Source organism: Schistocerca serialis, chromosome 8 (assembly GCF_023864345.2).
Source record: "Schistocerca serialis cubense isolate TAMUIC-IGC-003099 chromosome 8, iqSchSeri2.2, whole genome shotgun sequence".
Classification (NCBI taxonomy): Eukaryota; Metazoa; Arthropoda; class Insecta; order Orthoptera; family Acrididae; genus Schistocerca; species Schistocerca serialis.
Window position 1 is genome coordinate 536,994,190 of NC_064645.1, and position 6,275 is coordinate 537,000,464.

Here is a 6,275-nt window from a genome sequence, read left to right on the forward strand (position 1 = left end):
ATAAGTAAAACTACAACTGTAAGCAACTATTTTATGACCAATAGCCTAGCGAATTGTAGTTTCTCTTCGCAGTCACCTTCCAATATGGTTTATACGCTCAATTATTTCTGCCAATCGCAAACTGTGTTTACAGATTAGGACTGAAAATTCCGCTTAGTAGCGGACGATCGTGGCAAACGCTTCCTCAACATTTCATCAAGATCGAGGCCCGCTGTGGGCTGTTGGAGAAGAGTGCACTATTTATTTGCAAACTTAAAAAAAAAGCCTTAACATTGTCCTCTACAAGATTAACTTTATGGATACAGTAATTCACAAAACGAATGTTTTGTCGTATGTCCGTCCAGTTAATTTTTGAGGACCAGTATTTACTTAGCTTCTTTAATTTTTGAAGTAAACATGCAGATAATGTCTTGCATCATGTTTTGAAACTGTCCAGATTTGTTTGTTTCTTACAACATAACAGTACACAGTGGCAGTATGGAAATGGCGCAGTTTCAGAGACTTTACTGGTCTCATACAGATATGATGTTATGTATACAGACTGAAGCAACGACTGAAAATTTGTACCAAGGAGGGTAATCGAACCCATATATTCTGCTCACTAGGCAGGTGCATTAGCTACTAAGCGGTCTTGGCACAGCGGCTCATACAAGTGCATGGACTACCCTGACACGCCTCCCTGCTCCGCTGTGGCAAGGTGGCTTAGTGGCTAAAGCACCTGCCTAGTAAGCAGGAGACCTGGGTTCGATTCCCAGCCTTGGTACAAATTTTCGTTCGCCACTTCGGTCTATACGCACCCAGAAAGGGTGGAGTAAAAGTTTGAGAGGGCGTGTAATGTTATCGCAGTGATTACAAAATCAAATCAGATTTACAATGAAACCGTCTCTGGCCTGGGTGCATGCGCTGAGTCGATTGGGATGGGTGTTATTAAGCTTTTGTATCGTCTCCTGAGCCAAGCTGGTCTACAATGGTTATTGTAGCTGGCACTGGGATGGCCTAGACGTCCGGGGTGGTCCCACACAGCCGGCCGCAGTGGTCTCGCGGTTCTAGGCGCTCAGTCTGGAACCGCGGGACTGCTACGGTCACAGGTTCGAATCCTGCCTCGGGAATGGATGTGTGTGATAGGTTAGTTAGGTTTAAGTAGCTCTAAGTTCTAGGGGACTGATGACCTCAGATGTTAAGTCCCATAGTGCTCAGAGCCATTTTTTGGTCCCACATATGTTCTGTTGGGGACAGCTCTGGGATCGTGCTGGCCCTGGGATCGTGCTGGACACAGAAAACCCCAGCATCACGCAAACAGTTCATAGAGACGCATTTCATGCGTGGACGAGCAAGCACCGTGATAATCTAGGTGAGAGGTAAGCCATAATTACGCAGCATCCAGACCAGCTGTGTGGCTGGATTGAAGAGATTTTAGCAAACAGAACACAGCATGTTGTTATCAATGGGGAGACGTCTACAGACGTTAAAGTAACCTCTGGCGTGCCGCAGGGGAGTGTTATGGGACCATTGCTTTTCACAATATATATATAAATGACCTAGTAGATAGTGTCGGAAGTTCCATGCGGCTTTTCGCGGATGATGCTGTAGTATACAGAGAAGTTGCAGCATTAGAAAATTGTAGCGAAATGCAGGAAGATCTGCAGCGGATAGGCACTTGTAATGTTTTGCGAATACATAGAAAGAAGGATCCTTTACTGTATGATTATATGATAGCGGAACAAACACTGGTAGCAGTTACTTCTGTAAAATATCTGGGAGTATGCGTGCGGAACGATTTGAAGTGGAATGATCATATAAAATTAATTGTTGGTAAGGCGGGTACCAGGTTGAGATTCATTGGGAGAGTGCTTAGAAAATGTAGTCCATCAACAAAGGAGGTGGCTTACAAAACACTCGTTCGACCTATACTTGAGTATTACTCATCAGTGTGGGATCCGTACCAGGTCGGGTTGACGGAGGAGATAGAGAAGATCCAAAGAAGAGCGGCGCGTTTCGTCACAGGGTTATTTGGTAAGCGTGATAGCGTTACGGAGATGTTTAGCAAACTCAAGTGGCAGACTCTGCAAGAGAGGCTCTCTGCATCGCGGTGTAACTTGATGTCCAGGTTTCGAAAGGGTGCGTTTCTGGATGAGGTATCGAATATATTGCTTCCCCCTACTTATACCTCCCGAGGAGATCACGAATGTAAAATTAGAGAGATTAGAGCGCGCACGGAGGCTTTCAGACAGTCGTTCTTCCCGCGAACCATACGCGACTGGAACAGGAAAGGGAGGTAATGAGAGTGGCACGTAAAGTGCCCTCCGCCACACACCGTTGGGTGGCTTGCGGAGTATAAATGTAGATGTAGCATGTCCCTGACGTAGGTTGTGTCGTCAGAATTTTCTTAATGACTGCCAGCCGTGATCTGACGTCATACTCGATGGCCCCCACACAACGATGCCAGGAGTAACACTACTGTGCTCTCCAAAACATTAGAAGAGTGGCACCTCTCGCCAGGTCGCCACCATACTCGTCGACAATGTTCATCAGTGGCAGTGCAGAACCACGGTTCATCGCGGAGCACAATGCGACGCCGTTCGTCACAAGTCCATGCTTCCCGGTCACGGCAGTCGTTTGTGTCGTGGTATTACCGGCAGACTACGCACGTGCCGGTAGTTCTCTGGTGCGGCTGCCACTAGTCACCCAGGAATGGTGCGGGATGACGCATAATGTTGCACCGAGTCCATTACTTGTTCTCGGAGGCAGAGTCACATGTGAAGGGGTTACACGTGCTCACTGCGCAATACGGTGGTGGTCAGACGTTCCCACGCAGTCCAGCATCGTGCCACTGTCCCATCCGAATGCGGCACATATCTGGATACTGCACGATTAGACCAGCAGGCCAAATGGAGCCTCTCAATGAGGCACTTTTTCAAACCCTCTCAGGTGCAGATAACACTGTCTAATACGAGGTGCGGCTAGAAAAAAAACCGGACTGATGCTGGAAAAAACATTTATTTACAATTATTTACAATTTCATGTTATCTCCTTCAATGTACTCTCCTCCTCGGTCTCTACACCGCTCCATACGAATTTTCCACTGTTCATAGCAATGCTGTAGATCATTTTCGGTAAGTCCATACATTACTTCCGTCGCTTTTTCTTTTACTGCTTCAACAGTCTCAAATCTAGTTCCTTTCAAAGCTGACTTGACTTTAGGGAAAAGAAAAAAGTCACAGGGGGCCAAATTAGATGAGTAGGGTGGATGATCTAAGATGGGAATGTTGTGTTTTGCCAAAAACGTCTTCACTGACAACGCACTGTGAGCTGGGGCATTGTCTTGGTGAAGGATCCATGACTTTTTTCTCCACAAATCGTTCCGTTTTCTCCGTACTCGCTCACGTAGGGTAGCCAGGACGCTAATGTAGTAATGCCGATTCACTGTTTGTCCCTCTGGTATCCAATCAATGTGCACAATCCCTTTGATGTAAAAAAAAAAAAACAATCACCATTGCCTTGAATTTAGATTTTGACATTCGTGCTTTTTTTTGTCGTGGAGAACCAGGAGTTTTCCAATGCATCGATTGGCGTTTAGTTTCGGGATCGTAAGTAAAAAACCACGATTCATCGCAAGTAATAACATTTTGTAAGAAGGTGGGATCACTTTCAATGTTTTCCAGGATGTCAGAACAAATCATTCTTCGGCGTTCCTTCTGTTCAATTGTGAGACACTTTGGAACCATTTTTGAACACACTTTGTTCATGTTGAAACTTTCATGAAGAATCTGCCTAACACTTTCCTTGTCAACTCCTGTTAACTCAGACACTGCTCTGATTGTTAAACGGCGATCTTGTCGAACAAGTTTACCGATTTTTTCAATGTTTGCATCAGTTTTTGCTGACAATGGTCTGCCAGTGCGAGTGTCATCACTGATGTCTTCGCGGCCATCTTTAAATCGTTTAAACCACTCAAACACTTGTGTTCGCGATAAACAATCATCGCCGTACACTTGTTGTAACATTACAAACGTTTCACTTGCAGATTTTCCTAGTTTGAAACAAAATTTGATGTTAACACGCTGTTCTTTCTGTACACTCAACATTTTCCGACGCACAGACAAAACGTCAACTACTTAAAACAGACGCCACGGGCAGACTGAGTGCAGGAGGCAGATGAAACTCGAGCAGTAGGCGGAGCGAGAGTCACGTGACAGGCCTCGCGACTTTCAGCCTTATTGCATTCGTTTTATTGTTTCACCAGTACTAGTCCGGTTTTTTTCTAGCCACACCTCGTACGAGGACGCAGCATTTCCGTCTCCTTCACAATGATTACTCATCTGACGCTGTTCACGCCCCTTATGTACCCTACCAGGCCTTGTAACAACACTAAACACGAAAAACACTTACGCACTTTGGTGACTGTTGTACCTCTCATAGAGAACTGCTACTCTATTAATCATTCACATATGAACAATGATGTGTACGTGTTTGAAGTTACATTGACACCCGATCATGTCTTCTGGGTGCTTCATTTTTTTTGTCAGGCACTGTTTGTGCTATGCAGTTATGTAAAAGTGTGAATTTGATTTATAAATTGCCATTCAATATCTTTCACAGCTTTGGTAGATTGGTAATTTGTGGTTAGCACCTATGGAACCAAACTGCTGTGGTCATCGGTCCCTAGGCTTACACACTACCTAATCTGAATTAAAATAACTTACTGTAAGGACTACACACCCACGCCCCAAGGAGGATTCGAACCCCCGCCGGCGGGGGGGGGGGGGGGGGGCGCGAACTGTGGCACAGCTCCCATGACCGCGCAGCTACCCCGAGCGGCAGCTTTGGAGATATAGAAATTGTATTAAAACTCAAAATTGTCAGTAGTTAAAAACAAATTGCAGTTTGCATATTATCAGAACGTGTGTGGCGTGAATGATAAGAGTATATGCCTAATGAATCTTGAATTTGCGATCAATAAAGAACGCCTGAGCCTGTGAAATAATGTTGTGCAATAGTGGAATGAGTCACGCACACTGAGTGAAAGGAAAAAAGTGAAAACAGCCGATAATATCCATAAGACGAGTAAAGATATGGTTATCTAAAGTTCGTTTGGCACTTTGGAAATAATATTTCTGCGCATAAATTCCATTTAAGGGTTGTGACTGCCCAGTTAGGGTATTTTACCTAGTCATGTGAGTACACGTGCAACTCTCTTTGCCCATCACTACAATTAATCAGAGAAACGTGCGTTTTCGCGTTCTGGAGCGAGGAGACGTACACTGTGGACTGCAGCGAAGATCCGTAATTGAATCACGAGTGCATTAGGTTGTGTCTGCTGGGCCTCCGATGATTTTGTTTAAATGTCGCTAAAACGCGTTTTGAAGAGATCGAGACAGCCAAAACTGGGCATGTTTGGGATATCCGATTTCAACGACAGTTCTGATAAGTTGTTTTGATGAAATGAAACAGCCAGGACTTCATTACTACATGCAGTTCCGCGAAGCATATTGCACAGACCTTTAGAAACGGACTAAGTAGTATTTTGGGAGTGCATAACAACACAACGAATATCAAGTGAAATGTAGACTACGTAATGACTGTATTGAGATTTAGTAACAGAGTCTCGTTAATTCGATATAACTACTGTTTGTTAGTGCGAATGTCACGTTTGAAATTACATTTGAACTTTAAATACAAATGATCAAGTATTCGAAAACTGAAGTGTAATAAACTTTAAGCTATTTTTAAGCAAATATGACGCAGTCTGCGGACACACGCGATGCACTCATAGTTTATCGCAGCTTTTCTTTGATGAGTGAGTTTGTGCCGCCCTAGATCAGACAGCGGAACGTGTGGAGCTTACTGAAGCGAATCAAAAACCATTCCTGCTGTGTTAAGTCTGGTTTTCATAACCCAAAAGAAGTACTCCATTGGCGTGAGATCAGGAGATTTGGGTGGCATTTCAATTGGCCCTCGCCGTCCAGTAACTTTCCCACCAATGTACGAGGGCAGTTCAATAAGTAATGCAACACTTTTTTTTCTGAAACAGGGGTTGTTTTATTCAGCATTGAAATACGCCAGGTTATTCCCCAATCTTTTAGCTACACAACACTATTTTTCAACGTAATCTCCATTCAATGCTACGGCCTTACGCCAACTTGAAATGAGGGCCTTTATGCCTGCACGGTACCATTCCACTGGTCGATGTCGGAGCCAACGTCGTACTGCATCAATAACTTCTTCATCATCCGCGTAGTGCCTCCCACAGATTGCGTCCTTCATTGGGCCAAACA

General features: G+C 44.5%; 1 non-coding gene across 1 annotated transcript; it reads left to right on the forward strand.

Moving 5' to 3' along the window:
- The first annotated feature begins 691 nt into the window (after window positions 1-691).
- Trnat-agu (transfer RNA threonine (anticodon AGU)) lies at window positions 692-763 on the forward strand. The gene has a single exon. It is a non-coding gene; the product is annotated as a tRNA-Thr (tRNA).
- Window positions 764-6,275: the final 5,512 nt, after the last annotated feature.